Raw genomic sequence first — 18,577 nt, 5'->3', positions numbered from 1 at the left:
GGTGCATCCATCAGTGCATATCACGCATGATAGATATAAAAGTAAAAAACGATGTAACAAGACAAAAAAGCTGTAAATGAAGTAACAACACGCAAATGACGTTTAAGATGTAACAAGACAGAAACAGCTTAAAAGACATAATAAGACAAAAATGCACTGAACAACGGAATACGATGTAAACAACGTAACAAAATAATAATGCATAACAAGAGAAAAACAGTAAATTATGTAACAAGATGTAAACAATGTGAAAGACCTAACAAAGATGAAAATGATGTAAATGATGTCACGACTGAATGACATAAAAGATGCAGGAAATGTATAGGAAATAGGACATAATAGAAAATAATATAACAAGATGAAAATAATGTAAGAAGTAAGAAGATGAAAACATAAATGATGAAAGAAGGCGAAAATGACATAATGGACCTAACAGGATGAATACATTATGTAATAATACGAAAATGTAAAAAACACAAGATGATAATTACTTAAAAAGAAAATGACATAAAAGACGTAACAAGACAAAGACGATGTGACAAGATGCTACAAGTCAAAAATGACAACTGATGTAACAAGATGAAAATAATGTGAAAGACAGAACAAGACAAAAACGTCATAAAAGTGTGTGACCAAAAAAAGCAAAAACTATGTAAGAAGACGAAAATCACAAAATACACCTAACAAGACAAAAACTACATAGCAAGACGAGATGTTACAAGATGAACAAGACGCAACAAGATGAAAACAATGTAAAGATGGAACAAAAACGATGAAAACGTAAAAAAGGAGACCAAAATAACTCATGATTGAAATGTCATAAAAGATGTAATGAGACATAAATGATGTAACAAGGCGAAAATGAAATAACAGACCTAACAAGATGTGTAAATTTTGTTAATGATGTAACAAGACAAAAACGTAAAAAACATGAGACAAAAATGACACAACAAGCTGACACAAATGACATGAAAGATGTAACAAGACAAAAATAAGGTAACAAGACATAAGATGTTACAAAACGAAAATCACATAAGTGATGTAACAAGACAAAAAAGACGCTTGTGAGCTAGTTCAGGCAGTCAACTCCAGCTGCACTGCAATCACATGAGACATTCCTCACACTATGTAGGACATACTAAACGCACCCTTCCAATCTGGTGGTTTATTTAAACTGCTAAAACCTCTCATCTGCCTCTGCCTGTCGAGGCCATTGTTGCCTTGCTTCAGCGTCACTGCCTGTTCATTCAGCCTCACCACCACCAAACCCCAGCATCCACCTGCAGACTCTAACAGGAAGTCCAAAATATGTGTTCATCACTCCTCAATATCTCGATGTAAACTTCACCTGCGAGGAGTGATGAGGTCGGAGCCTAGACGCCAAACTCTATGTTCTCTTGCTGCAATAAACATTCTTAAACATGAGCTGTCTGACTGAACAAGCTGAAAATGACATAAAAGACATAAGATGAAACAGACAGAGAGGGAGACTCGACTGTGGAGGAAAGGTGAGGTTCAGTTAGCTTTGCACGGTGACATCCCTCAGAAATGTACTTCAGAGGGAGACTTTGTACTTTTATACATTTCAGAGCCTGTACTTTTTTTGCACAATTATCTGTACTTCTACTTGAGTAAAGAATGTGTGCTGTTTTGCCACCTCTGCGCTGCACTGCACAAAGAATCTCCTCCCTATAAAACACATAACATCCAGAATAATTTACACATACAGTCAGAGGCTGCAGACTTGACAGTTAATTGCCTGTGCTGGAAACCTCCCATCCTGCAGCCTGGGCTGCCCGTTCTGTGTTCACCACACTGTTAATCAACAAGATCTAAACAGTAAACACACATCAGCAATTACAGAACAACACCTCAGCCTTATTGCAGCAAACCTGAAAAACGGCCAGTAATTGATCTTAAACGCAATAACCTGGCAGCATCACAGTGCACTGAAATAAAGTCTTCTCACAATAAAAATGATCCAGTTTTTAACGTATTCTTGTTGACTGCACTGCGAACATTAACTCTGAAGTTAAAGCTGCTGTACAGGCATTTTTGCACTTTGGGTAATTCAACTGGCAGAGGGTGATAATTGATTTTTTACTCTTTGAAAAACTTAATAACAAAAAAACATTGTCTAGTTCTATAAAAGGAATTTAAAAGGTGCCCCTTTAGGACTTTGCTGGGCGGTTAAAATGTCCAGACATATTACCTCTGTGGTGTTTAAAAGTCTTTTTCTTTCTCTATAAACTGCTGACCCATTCTCATCCCAGTCCACACCCCTCACCATTTCATACTGATCCACAAGTTAGCCTTTAACATATCTTTGAGACACAGAAAGCCTTTTTAAACACGCGTTAGCATTGTGAAACCGTCAGTTTGTTCAGATTTAGACCAGTCAGGGTTCAAGACTGGTTTTACTGGGTCGGGCACCTGAGGCCAGTCGTTTTGGCAGAGGCGCACATTTGACGCTGGACAAAAGAGACAAAGAAAGTGACATTTGGGCGGCTGTGGCTTAGTGGTAGACAGGGTTCGTCCACTTATCGGAAGATCAGCAGTTTGAGTCTGCATGCCAGTGTATCCTTGGGCAAGATACTGAGCCCCAAATTGCCCCAGAAGGCGCACCCCTCGTTGTGTGAGTGTGTGTGAATGGTTATATTCTAACAGTGGCACGATGCATGGCAGCCTCTGCCATCAGTGTATGGCTGTGTGTGTGAATGGGTCAATGTGACATATTGTAAAATGCATTGAGCTGTCGGAAGACCAGAAAAGTGCTATATAAATACAGCCATTTACCACTCACTGACATTGTTAAAGCTTATCTAAGTATGATAGTCCAAAAAATACCCCAAACAACATAAAATACCATGTTTGATATATCTGTTTCACTAACAGTATTTGTTTCAGTAACTTACAGTTCCAGTTATTTGTTTAAGTAAGATGGTGTCAGCGCCATAAACTCGTAATTTAGACTCTTGGACGGGGGCCACAGGGGCATCCAAACTCAGTGTTCAAGTGGCACTGACCTCTGTTGGCCACCCCTGAGTACTGCTCCTTGTTTAAACACCATAACTACTTGTTTAGTTTTAGGCAAATATCATGGTTTGAGTTAAAATTAGTTATGTTACTTGCGTCATGTGAAGTAAGTCACGTGACACATAATGTAACGTAAAACTTTAGATTACAGACAGGTTTCGATCAGAGCAGGGGGATTAAACTTCAGCAGTGAAGTTGTCTTGTGGCAGTAAATGTACAGTGAAGGTAACAGTTTGCCCATGAATAAACACTGCAGAAGAAGTTCAACAAGTTCTCCTGTCTTTCTTCCCACCTGCTGGGTAAACTGAAAGGAGAGTCTGAGGGATTTCAAACCAGAGCAGAGTGAGCTGCTCTCAGGCATGGGAGCACACTCTCCTCCACATGGAAGCTCATTTCTGCTAATAAAAAAAAGAGTCACATGTGAGATAAAAAGTCAAAGTTAGGAGATTAAAAAATTAAGGAATAAAACTCAAAAGTATGAGATAAAAAGTTGAAAATTATTAGTTAAAAACATGTTCTAAATTAAAGTCTTAATTAGGAGATAAGACGTTGAAATTGTGAGATTAAAAAAAGTCTTATTATAAGTTAAGAAGTCCTAATTATGAAATGAAAAGTTGAAAATTATGAGTTAAAAAGTCAGAATGATAAGTTAAAAAGTCATAGCTATGAGATAAAAAATCTAAACTATTTGATATATGAGATGCACAAGTGGTCTGAATGTAATCAGTAAGTGGACAGTGGTAGGGGAGGTGGGGCTACAGAAAATTTCCCATTACAGAACATTTTCCCATTTATCAGCAGAACTAATCAGTAAAATGACTTGTTGATAGTCGTATCAACATCATACCAACAACATGAAGCCCTTCATTACATCTTCAATGTCTATATAAACAGATTATGTCCTAGACAATCAGGTGAAGGGCGGTATATTTCCGATGCACTCTCTTTTCTCTTTCTGTCTCTCTTTTAAATGATGGTAAATAAAAATCACCGACTTCTGACCACACACAGGCAGTGTGGTCTGGCTGCTCTACTATGTGGTATTTGACGACCTGGGAAAGAGAACGGACTAGAACCCTCCGCTAAGGCAGCCACGCTCAATAATCCTTCAAAGAAATGTCACAAGACTGTCAGACATGAGAAATTTGAAAATGTGCTTTACAGACTTCTAGTGGGTAGTTTCCAGTGGCACGTACACAGCCTTTCAAGGCAGAGATTGCAATATACCTGCAGTCTGACCTCTCATTGATTTTAATACTGTTTGTAACCCAGTCTAACAACCACAGGGGTGAACTTTGAAATATCAAACAGTAAACATTCTGAGTTTATCTGTCCTATTTTTCTGCCAGTAGCAAAATAAGTTGAGTAGAGGACTTGGTTTGTACAATAGTTGGTGTTGATATTACTGGTAATATTGGAATATTTGCTTGGGCACAGGCACAAGGTCGTCACAGGCACCAGAAGACCAAAGCACGAGATGTCCCCAAAGACATATTGCAGTGAAGCACTTCCTTGTTATTTTGAAAAATAAGGTGGGCAGAGGACATTAAGATTTAATTGCAGAACGACTATATATCAAAGTGGTCTACGCACTCAAATGAGTTTTAAATCCATGCATAAATTTCTTGGCAGAGCATCTTCATGTGCAGATTTGTTCTTCTCTTGTGTATAAGTGGAAATGTGTACACAAGAGAAGTTTGATGATAGAAGATGAAGGGTCACCCAAAAAAAAACAGAATGACTCATCCTCCTGATGCATGAATATTCAGAGCAGATTTCAGGGAAATTCATCTTACTAAACTGACAATTTCAGCAGTCAACATAAAAAGGGTTCATTCTCCTGGAAGGATGAAGGCGCTTAGTAAATTTCATGCAAATATACTTTTATACGCAGAAATGTTGACAAAGTGGCGCCATAAGATTGAAGGTCATGGGGTCTGTAAAATCACCAGGAATAATCCTTTTAGAGTCACTATTCAGAGCAAATTTCATGGCATTCTGGTCAGTGGTTATTGAGATATGTTCTGACAAAGAGTCAGACGGACAAATGGACCGTCCAACTGCCAAAAATCTGTTACTGACAGCTGCAGCCAGACCATCTCTGGATTTCTCTGAGAGGAGGACTCACTTGCTGCTGTTGAACAGACAGAAATAATAATAATGATGATGAGGTTAATAATGGTAATAATAACAATAATAATGATGATAAAACAGGGTTTACAAGCTGTTTTCCAGTGTTGCATTAACATTAATAAGAACAACAGCACCATCAATAAGACAAGAAAAATAAAGCAATAAAACATAACAACATTAAAGGAAATATTAAAACCAAATGGTGTCGTAAGTGATAGAATGATCATAGGAAACCTATACTATACTATAAAAGTATGTTTTAAAGGGATAATTCATCTACAAATGGAAATTCAGTCATTATCTTCTCACCTTCATGCTGATTGAAGGGTAGGTTTATTTTCTTAGTCTGCAAAACACTGCTGGAGTATCACAGGAAAACAGTGTTGCAGAATAATATCTGCAACAATGGAAGCGAATGGTGACCAGTTTTCAAATGGAAAAAACAACTGGGAAAAAATACATAAAATGCCTCCATACCGCATGTCTGGCATAATCCAAGTCTCCTGAAGTCCAGACATGCTGTTTTGCACACCGTCACAACACACACACACACAGTTCAGATGGTGTGTTTGTGCATGTGAACGTGGCTCCAAGCTAAGGATCTATAGTGAAGATTCAGGCTAAAAACATGCTGTAAATAACATGTTTTTTTTTAGTCACCTTGGCATGTCGGGGCTTTAGGAGACTTGGATTATACCAGACGAGCAGTTTGGAGGCATTTCATGTTTTTTTTTCCCCAGCTGTTTATTTATGTTTGAAAACGGGTCACCATTCACTTCCATTGTTTGGGAGATTCAGTGTTTTCTTGTGAAACTCCAGCAGTGTTTTGTGGACAAACAAAATTAAACCTGACCTTCAATCGGCAAGAGGGTGAGCGGGTAATGCCTGAATTTTTGGGTGAGCTATCCCTTTAAGACGCGACTTGAATGAAGAGACAGACCTAGCGATCTCAGGCTGAGCGCCCTGATGGAAAATGCTCTGTCATTTAGGAACCACCAGTACAGCAGGATTTGAAGACCTCAGGGCATGTGACGCCACATCAGGAGTTAAAAGGTCTGAAATATTGCTTGGGGCCAAACCGTTGGTAAGCAAAATTTTAATGCCAGTCTAAAATTTAACAGGAAGTCACTGCAAAGATGAAAGGAGACGTGTAATGGGCTTCTATTTCCTGGTATCTGATCCTGGCGGCTGCATTTTGGATTAATTGTACAAAGGAGAGTCCTTTTGCTGCAGATGAAGAAAAGGGGAGTTGCAACAATCTAGCTGTGATGAAATGCAAGCACAAATGGCATTTTCAAGGTTTAGACAGAAATGACTTTCCCCTAAGTTGAAGAAAGCATTACTGTATGATGGATCTGGCTGCTTAAAGTGATGCACTGGGTCTCAAGGTCTCTACACTACAGAATAATAAAAATGTGAGTATAAACCTTGTAAGTTTGCAATTTGATTGCTGGAGGAGTCAGTGCTAAACAGAAGTATCTCAGTTAAAGGAAACTTTGTGCCATCCACTTATGAATGTCCTTGAGACAGTTTATGAGCGACAACATTTCATTGAAGTTATTGGGATCACAGTTGCCGCCCACTCCGCTGACTTCTCTTGTCTGGCATTGTGACTTGGAACAACAGTGTCTTCATTAAAAAAATAAACAACCAATGAGTGCGACGGGAGAACTAATGATTAGCTAATCAGTGCCACGGGGATTAACACTGTTGTCAGGGGTTGTCAAGTTGTGTGCTGGAACCCAGGAGTAGTAATAACAACAATGGTGACTTCCAAAGACACTGCTATTGAGGCTGTTTTAAGTTGACTAAAGAAGATCAGCTTGGTGTACGGTATAATAGTGACTGAAAGGCTATTTGTTGTGTTTGCTGTCACAGAAAACAAATAAGGAGTGCTTATGCAACAGCAGGGCTAGTTAATTAGCAGCTACAAGCTTACATCATGGCGGTCTGTGACCAAAAGAAAATGCAGTCAACCATCTGATTGGATTTATTACTCTATCCATGGTTTGCAGCTCCACAGCTCCAAGCCATATTAGAGAGAAATCCGGTTTTTGGCTATTTAAATTATCTGCAATTTGATTCATAGTTTCTAAAAAAGTTTTTACTGTCTGGACCAACTCTGCTGGTACATGACTGGACTTTGGGGTCAAGTGTTCTCAGATCTGGGCCTAGGTCCTAGCCCCCTTACCCTGATATCATGCAAGGGTCACAGTGAAGGTAACCCTGGGTATCATCTGTGTAATAAATGCAGAAACTGATACTGATACAGAAACCGATGCAAGATAATTGGGACCATTGGGCCACACAGCAGCATGCAACTAGTCAGCAGATTTGGGCAAAAGCACCGAACCCTGAGGAACCCCACATTGCAGTTTAGAGGTGGAAGAACTAGGCTCAGCAGCACTAACACAGAAATTCCTGTCTTTAAGTGGACTTAAAGCATTCAAGGGCCATACCACTGATGTCCATCACTGGTGTAAATGGATAGATGGTGTGATAAACATTGTCAAATGCTGCACCGAAATCTAAGAGTATTAAAATGGAGGGGCATCTAACATTACTTGTAGCTGCTAAAAGGAAGTTATGACCCAAAAAGGGGCAGCTGTGGTGAGCTCTTGGGTGATTGGAAAGATCCAAACGTGTTTTAATTTGTAAAGGCTAAAAGTTGATCTTCTCCAGGACTTTTAATAAAGAAAGAAAATCTAGAGGTTGGTCAAAAAGTTTCATGTGCATGTGCTCTTTTTTTTTAACAAGGTTGGAAGGTTGTTAATTTTAACTTTAACACAGGGTCTACAGCGATTATCTTGGTTTGGAATCAGCCTCAAGTGGCCACTAGGTGCAGTTTTGGGCACGTCCGTACTGGCTTCACTTTTCTGCCCCGGAGGCTGCCGCTTGGTACCAGAGAATGTTGAGCTGTTTAAAATGCTCAGTATGAAGGGACATGAAGGCATTGAAGGCATGAAGGCATTAGAAAGCTTCTTTAACAATTGAAGGGGGAGAATGTCCACAGGACAGGTTGAAAGAAAGACAGGTTGATGAGATCACAAAAGCATTACTAGTACAGCTTAGAAAGTTAAGAGGCATTTTATTTGGAGGAGAACTATTAAGATTTAATGAGAGTGGAAAAGTAGGACTGTCTAGAGTCTTTAACCTCTTCATTAAAGTGCTTCATCAGAGGCTGAAGGTCCTCATGGCAGCCAGGGAGCTTAGAGGCCTTCCACTGACTCTCTACTTAAGAACATTTACGTTTGAGAGCATGAGTGTCTTCATTTATCCTTGGATTTCCTGGTTTTAAATGGGGCAATTTTATTAAGAATGAAACTGTAGGTGAGTAAGTCAATGTTAAAAGCTTTAGCTACAACAAGGAGGTAAAACCAATGTAAAACCTTTACAATGGTGATGAGAAATACAAGGACCAAGAACTTGTCAAGGCACATGATGTAAGACCATCAAGAGTGTGGCCATGACAATGAGTGGGCCCAGTCGGTGGGAGCGATAAATTAAAGGAATCAATCAGGGATAAAACTTTAGCACTTAGACTGTTAGAGGTGCAGCAGACATGAAAATTAAAATCACCTAGAATTAAACACCTGTCACATGTTGGTAGGATTATTGATAGAAGGCCTGAGAATTCATTTATGAAGCCAAAAGAAGATATTAGGGGTCTGCTGACTCAAAGGCACAGACGTTGCAATTCCACTTAAAGATTGTGTAAAGCAACAATAAATGTGTGCTTGTCACACCAGAGAAAGCAGTTTTCTCTGCTCTGAATAGCTGGGGCAGAGTCCGCTCAGCTGTCTCAGTGTCAAACACCACTACGACCTGAAAACGACCTGGAACATGGCATAGCAGCTTTATTGGACATGTCCAGACATCTTTGAGCCACCACAGCCAGAGGACGGTGACAGGATGTTTTGTTTTTTTTTTATTCCGTCTGTGCTGATTTTTGGAACCGAAGTGAGCTCAAGCAAACTGCGAGAGTCGCTTTGTTTGACTAACCAGAGCCAGAGGACAGTGACTGTATGTTTTTTTTTTCTTCTGTGTTGGGTTGTTGGAACTAAAGTCAGCTGAGGACTTTCTGCTCCTTTTTTCCTTTATACAACTTTAAATATGAATAAAAGTGTCTTGTAGGAGGAAGCAGTCCTCAATCAATATAAGAAATGTTGATATGAGTGCATAATAGTAGAAATACTGTCACAAATAGTAGCTTATATCTATTTCCAACATGGTGTAGTCATTGCGTAACTCTGACTACATGCCTCAGGTTGCATGACTCCAACAATGTGCCTCAGGTTTGCAAGGCACGTACCTCTCACTCCCCTGACAAATTCATAAGCTGTGACCGTTCTTCATTGCTTCACCGATTTCAGCCATGGCTAAACAAGACAAGGATTTGGGGATGAAGAGTAACCGAATGCCGCAAGGGAGGTGAGCTGCCATGACATACAGGTGCAAGTTGAAATGTTTTGTTTTTGTCTCAGTGTACCTGCCTGTCGCTTGAGGCTACCACAGGGCTGTGTGCGTGTAACACACAGGATGTCTCTCTCCCTCAAGGGCAACAAGGAAACTGTGGTACTCTGAACCCTGACACGGAGTGTTTTAGTGCATTGATTCCTTAAGTCCTTAATTTATTTATGCTTCTTTTTCAGCAACTTTTAATTTCCGCTGCTGATCAGGTGCTGGAGCAATTGACCACTTGCTAATCCTTGTTCTTTTTAGTCATTGTTGCTTCAACTGGCAAACTTTACATTCTTTCACAGCACATACGCATTTTACAGCCTCATCAAAAGGCGAATGAATCACACACCAATGTTTTAAGTCATTTTGCGTCTTATCACAATTTCCTTCTTGCTTTTTGGGCGTGTTTTTGAGTGCCATGTTAGTCACAATGTCATAGAGGAAAAAAAAATCAGACAACAGATGCATCAAACAAACACAGGATTCAGGAGACCTCAGTTTGTGTCCAGTTTAAAACCAAAAGTCAACTTTGAGTTACTCTAGCTTAAGCACTCAAATTAACTTATGCCTAAATATGTAAGTATGTCACACACATAACTTACAGAAGTAACGTACTTATTTGAACCCAAATCGCGATGTTTTCCTCAACCTCATCAAGGAGTTTTGATACCTAAGCCTAATCAAAATGCAACCATTTCATAATGTTGACCACAAGAAAGGTCACCATGATGACAAATGTCACATATGCAAAAACTTAATAGACAACATGTGAAATGTCCTTGAAAGTGTTGTGTTATTTATATGCCATCCCATGGCATTATGTTGTACAGGCAGACTTCAATGGGCTTCAGGTTTCAGCTGGCTGAAATGACAGCTGTTTCTGTCAGATTTTATTAACCATAGTACAGCTAGGTAGCTAATAAAGCTAATATTGTCTCTGTAGATTGGACAAAAGCACTTTTTATAGCTACGTTTATGGCAACTTACTTGTTTCAAAAACAGCAATCCTGTAAAGGGTCTTACATATGTACTTTGTGCCAAAAACCTCAGGTTACACACTTGAAAACAGTACATTTTCAAGTTTGTAACGCCATTTTGCAATGCTGTTGCAATACAGAGGACAGAGCAGTGCCATGCCATTATTCGGCCCATGATTCTGAAACGCCAGTGGTATGAAAAATGTTGACTGCCAGTCCATTTGTTTGACAGCAAGGCCCATTGCTCCAAATATATGCACTCTCCATGCAGTTGCTAACCCTTACCCTAACCCAGTGATCCGATGTCTGCGGCCCAACTGGTGTAAAGTTCACGATTTTATTCCAACATTGTGACAGCAAAATCGTTTGAAATTCCTTTTGTTGTAAGACCAGAAAAATAGCCTATTAAGGGCAAACCCCCTGCTAGTTTAGCACAGCTGACTGGCGGTAACTGAAATAACAACCACAGAGATAGTGTGTATTTTTGAAGTAATGGGCCTATGGCGCAATGGGCATTTGTTTTAGGGATAATGGGCTGTTGGATAAATGGGCTTTCGGGGTTTTGGAACAATCAGCCACTGAAACAGGACTCCTTACATTACCCTAACATCCAAGAACACAGTGGCTAAATAACACACAGTGGATGTGCTAGTCATGAGGGTCACAGGACTTTTTATAATGCGATCTGCAATTTCACAAACTAATACAACCTTGGCCAAGGATGTGCTCCTTTACCTTGGAAAAAGAATACTATTGTAGGTATTAAACAATTTAGCTGGATCTGAGGGTGATGTCTGGGCCTTGAACCCCACCAGTACATCAGGTAAGATGTATGGCCTGATTACCCAAACAAATACTCTCAGCCTCAGCCTCATACCCCCCAGGTTTATTCCAAATAAGATTTATAGTGTGCAGCTCTTTCAAGTTGCTGAAATTTAAAGTGGCTGAAAGCTGATAAGCCATGCACAAAATCTAAATTTGACCTTTCATGCCAAAAACAAATTTCAAGTTTTCCCCTGAGTTATATTCTCGACAGGGTGGAAGAGACACTTAAAAAGTAGACTATGATGGAACACTGAACCCTTCACTGAAATACAATCATGATATGTTTGGGAAATTTAAAGGGGAGCTTTTCTTCGAAACACATTATACTTGCTGAAAATGTGAAAACACTGAGATATGTAGTACTAAATTGTAGCGTTAGACTGGTGAAGTGTTGCAGACGCGTCATAATGTTATGTGCCCTAACTCTATATAAGGGTCAGTTATGAATGTACTATAAGTGACTCAGTGCAAATCAGTCCATCAGTTCACTTCAGCTCACTTCAGTTCCAGCAACCTGACACAGAAGGAAAAAATTATGATCCGTCCTCTGGCTCTGGTGGCTCAAACATGTCTGGACATGTCCAATAAAGCTGCTAGATGGAGTGTCCATGTTTCTGGTCGTTTTCAGGCCATGGTGGTGTTTGACACATTAATCTGTCCCGTACATTTAAAGACAGTCTGTGTGGGTTTACTCAGCAGAGATTCTGTTTGATTTCGTCGGTCCCACTGATGTGGCACATGCCATCGATCTGAGCATAATGAAGAGGAACAAGCTGCCAAGGGTCACATGAGGAAATGAACCCGATCCCCTCACTCACTGTTGCACCAGATCAACGACAACACACCGCAACAAATTGATGTTTGTGATGCTGTTGTTTAGAATTGACATTAACCTGCTGGCGGTATCTGTGAAAAGCAGAGGAGCATCAGAATGCAGCTTCTTTCCTTTTTTAAAAAAATGCACCTCCCATGTATTTCAGAGGCGACAGAAAAATGCTGTCCCCCACTGGAAAGATGAGGCCATTCAAAAAGGTAATATTTATCCTCCCTCTCAACATCACTTTCCTCCTCTCGGTGTGTCATGGTGAGCTTTGGAGCACTCGTGATAAATGCAGAGATTTTTCTGCTGCTTCTGTTAGAGCAGATAACAACAGTGTAATCCATTCTTCACACTCTTGCTCTTGTGTTTCTGCAGAAGCCTGAAAAAAATCCACCAGCTTCATTCTCATAAAATGTCGAGTATTGCTCTAACTAGAGCTCCGCGCAGGCCGCTTCGGCATGAGGAGAAATCAGCTTGATAGGTCTGCAGAGTGATTTAGCGAGCAGTAAATTGAGGTTGAAGTGCCTTGCTTAAGGGTCCATCAACGGGTCAGTTGCACATGGAGTGAATAGTGTTTCTCCTCCCTCCAATTTTCACTTGATACCAGCCAATTTTTGCCATCCAGCCTGGGGGTTTGAGCTAATGACCATTCAATCACAGTCCACTTCTCAGTCATCACTCTGAGTGGGAATTCTGTTACTGCCTGTCCCTCAGTGTCCCCTTCATTATTTGTCCAGGGTGGAGACCAGATTGTCTCACATAACAAAGAAGGGACACAGGTGTCTGGAGAAAGCAAAATGTGCAGCATCATAATTAGTCAATGTTCGTAAGACATTTTCTTTTCGAGGTAATTAAGAATTGAGGTGGTATCTCCCAAAAGGGGCGGCACTGTGGGAACTGCACCGAGCATAAAGCGGATGGAAAGTGTACTACAGAGAGTGAAACTCAACACTAATTAAATGCCAGAGAAGCTTGCCGGAGAAACAGTGAGTTCAATTACACTGTGATGGCAGGAAAGGAGTCGGGAGAGCAGGGGTAAGTGATGCACGTTACACTCAGACACATGCACATTGTTCTGGAGAAGTGATTGGGGGGGGGGTCGGTGGAGCCGTCACACACTTTCTCTTGCATTGTGTGATGAATCAGGCCCTTTACTCTGTTAACAACAGACTGATATAAGGACACTGCACTGTAAAAAAATGTTTAGAAAACTCAAAATTTCAAGGCAACAGACTGTAATAGATTTTGAGTTTGGAGCTGAGTTTTACCAGCTATTGATCTTTTATTTTCATAATTTACTTTTATTCTTTAGATAAACTTAAAGCTTTTAATTAAAAAAAAATCTATGCTGAAATACTGAAAGTAAATGTTAAAATTTTTACTTTTTTCAATTAAAATTATTTCATTTTTCAGGCACTCAAAAAAGATAAATCAGGTTTGCAGCTCACTGTGACCAATTTTTTAATTTTTCTTTCCTTTTGTTTTAGTTTCTAAAACTCAAAGATTCAAATTTACCTAAAGAAGATACATTTTTTTTAAAACTGAAGAGTTTGAGTTGAGCTTAACACTTGCCTTGAAATTTTAAGTATTCTCAACTATTTCTTCTTTTTTTACATTTTAGGTCATAGCCAGCTTTGTAGTAATCAGTGATGGGAATAACAGCGTTAAAATAAACGCTGTTACTAACGGCGTTACTTTTTTCAGTAACGGGTAATCTAACTAATTACTTTTTCTATCGTTACAACACCGTTACTGTTACCAACACGCCGTTACTGTGCATTACTGAAGCTACTCACTGAAGCTGTCATCCGACTTGGCTCACACAGACACAGGAGCTGCAAATGTGTGTTTTTTTTTCCCTTTGGTGAGGGGGGAGGGGAGGGGCGAGATAACCACCTAAGTAATGATGATTGGCTAAGGTAGAGTAAGATTTCATGTTAAGCCAACCAGGTGGGCGGGTGTTTACACACAAACCCAGCACATAGCAGCACACACAAACTATCAGAGATGGCGAGTCCGGAGTCACAGGGAAAGATGGCGTTTTCGAGGTGGAAATACAGGCACTACTTTGATCTCATCGAGGTAAAAGGTAAAAATGTACATGTTGAGTGTACATTATGTCCCAGAGCACAGAGTTTGTCCACATCCGGTGTAAGCAACTCCAATTTAATGAAGCACCTCTTGACGGCACACGCTTCTACTAAACTAGTGGCCAAAAACACTGCTGACACAGGTAATGATGATAGCAGGCCAGGCGCTGTTAACGTGAGCTCCGCCAGCAAAGAAGGACACAGAGCCACGCTGTCCAAGCAGCAAAAGCTGGATTTTCTGCTCCAGCTCCACAAAAACTTGTGACACAGACAGAACTTAATGAATTGATAGGCAGGTATGTTGTAGAAAACATGCTGCTGTTGTACAGTACAGTTGTACCAGTTGTGGTCTGTTGAGATGCAATAAATATTAAAACCTCTGTGCAGGTACCTGTCTTTCCTGTTCTACTCTATGCACCTGGCTTGTGAAACCTGATCTGAAAAAAATCCAAACTCTTTGACATTTTTAAACTTAAAAAAAAAAAAAAAAAAGTAACGCAATGGTTACTTTCCCTGGTAACTAGTTACTTTTATAGTGGAGAAACAGTTACTTTTTGGAGAAGTAACTAGTAACTATAACTAATTACTTTTTCAAAGTAACGTGCCCAACACTGGTAGTAATGTGCTCCACAAGATCGTCAGGATGAAAATAACAGTATATACCTGATAACAACAGATTCATAATAGGTCATGGATGCCAATTCTGTTACTGCATTGCCTATTTTGCCACTTAAAATGTTTTCAGGAACATAATTTAGTGTGTTGTTTAGCTGTAGTATGAGAAAGGTCCGTCATACAGCCATGAAAGATCATGAGCAGGCCATTGTGTTTCCGTTCTCCAACAGAGCATCTCGAAACAGATCAAACTGTGAGACTGGGCAGTGCTGATTAAATATGGATCAAGATTCTGTTAGCGCATTGCCTGTTTCTAGCTTGAAAGGTTTTCAGAAACATGTAAGATAACAATAGGAGAAAGAGTTCAACCCAGCAGGCTGCCGATATTTCCTGCTGAATGGACGAGTCAATACCAAACACCACCTGGTACATCACTCACTAGTTCCATGCTCTTATCTGTACTGCACATGCTCTGGTTGCAAAAAACCAAGATGACACCCCCCCACAGTTATTGAATGGATTCTACTGAAAAGAACTACTTTACCCATCCAGGCTTTGACATTAAGCTTTTTCTGACATTTGAAGCACAAATGATTTACTTGCCCAACAGCCAAACTTGCTTGCCCAAAATGGAAAATGTAGGCCAATAAAAACATAAAAAATCAACAGGGATTTGGACAATTGTTATATTATACTGAGAGTTTTACCTTAGCAAGATTTAGAACTAACTTGTTGTGAATTATTTAGAAACTGAGGTTTGTATTAGTGCTTTTGCTTAAATAACTTCTAAATACGTCCTTCCCCTTAAAGGAACGTTTGTGGGGAACCTGTGCATGTGCCATAGGTCTAAAGGGGCTTGCTGTGAGAGTGAGCTAGTCAGTTACCAGCTAAGAGCAGGCTAAAGACAATTTAAAGAAAAAAGAAAAACTTTAAAACAGAGATCTCCGAAAAAGGTTTTGGAGCCGCAGAGGCGGAAACCATGGGGATCAGATGATCCATCATGTTCTCGTTTGATATTTTATCCACCACAGTTATAAAAAAATTAAAAAAAAAAGACTTGTAGCTGCTAACTAGCTAACTTTGAGTTCAATAGAGCTGTCTGCTCAGTAGAGTTGCATAAATGTAACTTCATGAAATTCTGAAGCAGTGATGGCAGTAAATGTAAAGTCATATAATGAAACACAGGACACTTTTAGGTGGCTAAAGGAACATTGTAAGCCAGAAGCAAGAGAGTGTGATGCACACCTCAAGTCTGGCAGTGGAGGACACACACCAGTCTCAGTGGGAAACTAATTATAACAACAATGAACAATATCGACAAAAACAAAATACTTAAACTAATGTCACATAATGGTAAGTACAAGCAAGCAGAATCAGTAGTTCCACCATAACAGCTGATGTGTTGTGGTCAAGGGAGAGGCTGACTGGGAGGATGAACGGAAGAGACAGGGGGATGGGTTAAAGTGATTGATGGATCTGAAGAGGCTAATGGTCCAATCTGAATTCCTTCAATGTATATCTGCTAAGCATTTCATTTCCCAGGAGGAGCATCGGATCCATCAGATGAGCATTGATGAGCATGCAGACAGCGTTCAGGATCAATCAACCTTTGTCTGCCCGGGAGACAACCCTGCACTTGCCGTTTGCCTGCACTTCAGACTCACCTTGATCACTCCTGCAGTGAAGAAGACGTGATGTGTTAAAGGCACTCAGGGTGTCACGATGCACGGTAGCACAGAGGCTCTTTTCAAGCAGAGACATTGAAGAGAACAGAATGTCGATACTGAGCAAAAGTCTTTGTCATTTTGTATGATATTTTCTGTTTTTATTGTTCATTTTTAGTTTTATCTATGGTTTTGCGTGTTAAATGATCCCAAGGGAAGTATGTTGCACAAGTGACACCCAATAATCAGTTTAAAATTAACTTAATAAACTTAATTTCATTGGTGTTACTGGGATTTTCCTGAGGTTCAAAGTTCATGCTTGGCTTTGGAAACAGGAGTGGAGAAAACAATCTTTTCCCAGTTTTCATGGAAATGTAGGGAGAATGGAGAGCCAGAGAATCCAAAATGTAGGACACCTCCATAGCTTATTAACTGTCTGTAAGTCTTACTATGGAAGCAACATGGACTCTGGTTAAGGTGGGGTTGTTGTACTTGTTGTAGTGTCAGGGTTATATTTAGAGATGTGCTAATACCAGCATCGGGTATTGGTCCAATACTGTCCTCACATACTCATAAAACTACACTGATACCCAACACCACATCACGAAACATGGCCGCTCGACACAAGCAAACATTTAAAGATCCAACACAATATAGAGTTCAAGAAGTTCACTAATGCTTCGCCTCTTTTTTGGTCGCCCCACGATTATCAGCGAGAGTCAATGTCTTCAATATCAACCAATAACAACCACAGCAATTTTGGCAACTGTCCATAAAATACCATGCAAGTCCATGTAAAACTGAAACAACCTCAGAGACTGCACCTGTAGATCACCGCCAGCCACTGACCAATAAGTCAGTCAGTCGCCCCAGTTGGTATAAACTAGTGTAATGCCTTGACTAATTAATCTTAAAACAGTTGGTCATAATAATTGGTAATAAGCTGCTACAACTTCTTCTCTTTATTCTCTTTTTAATCTTTACCAAAACAGTATGACAGCACAGTACGCAACTTCACTCTTTGGGGTACCCAGCAGGGTCAACAAAACTGTTGCACATGGCACCACACTCTTTGTCCCAGATTTGTTGAAGTTATTAACCAAACACGTCCACCATGTTTCTCCACATATGACATCAGATAATAAGTCGTCAGGCCATGTACTAAAATGTTCATTTGCTGTCCGACCTAATGTTCCTCATGTGATTTTTCCCAGTTGGGAGCTAATTTTTCTGATTATTCCAACACCACATGAATGCAGGATGAACTGTGTGTGAACCCAGAACCTTCTTGGTGTGAGGCGACAGGGCTAACCACTCTACCACCGTGCCACCAATAAACAGAGCAGTTAGGAGACGAAAGAAATTTTCTCTGAGAGCTATTATGATGGACTAGAGCTGGTGATTCTAAGCTTGCTAGCATGTTATCCATTGGTATGGGAGCTACAGAAATTTACCAACCAACCCTGTGAGCAAGTCACAATGCTACATCTACTAGCACTGTCTAATTTGCCAAGCAATGCAGACTTCAGAGTAGGTATGATCAATATATTTATAATAGCAATGTATGAAATAATGATGTGAAAACAACATGAAAGAAGTCACTCCTACTGATCAAACTACACAGACTTTTCAGCTGAATCTCCCCTCAGCTTTATGGAGCTGTATAGTGAGTTTCAGCTTATTTTCAGTATTAAAAAAAAAGAAACAAAGAAAAAAGAAAGGACCTCTAAAACATCAGTGCACCCTACAATCCCAGAAGCAAACAGACACAGTTAGAGAGCAACAACAACAACTGCAAGACTTAACCCACAATTTCCACCAGGTACGGCCGCGCCGTGTTATGGCCACTCCGCGGCAGTCGGAGCGACTGATTTTGACTGAAGCCACATCAATTAGCACAGAGCAGATCAAACGGGCCGGAAGTCAGGCACAGAAAAAGCAGGGAGAATCTGGTTA

This window comes from Lutjanus erythropterus, chromosome 16 (genome assembly GCF_056507025.1).
Source record: "Lutjanus erythropterus isolate fLutEry1 chromosome 16, fLutEry1.hap2, whole genome shotgun sequence".
Taxonomy (NCBI): domain Eukaryota; kingdom Metazoa; phylum Chordata; class Actinopteri; order Lutjaniformes; family Lutjanidae; genus Lutjanus; species Lutjanus erythropterus.
Note: the sequence above shows the minus strand (reverse complement) of the source record.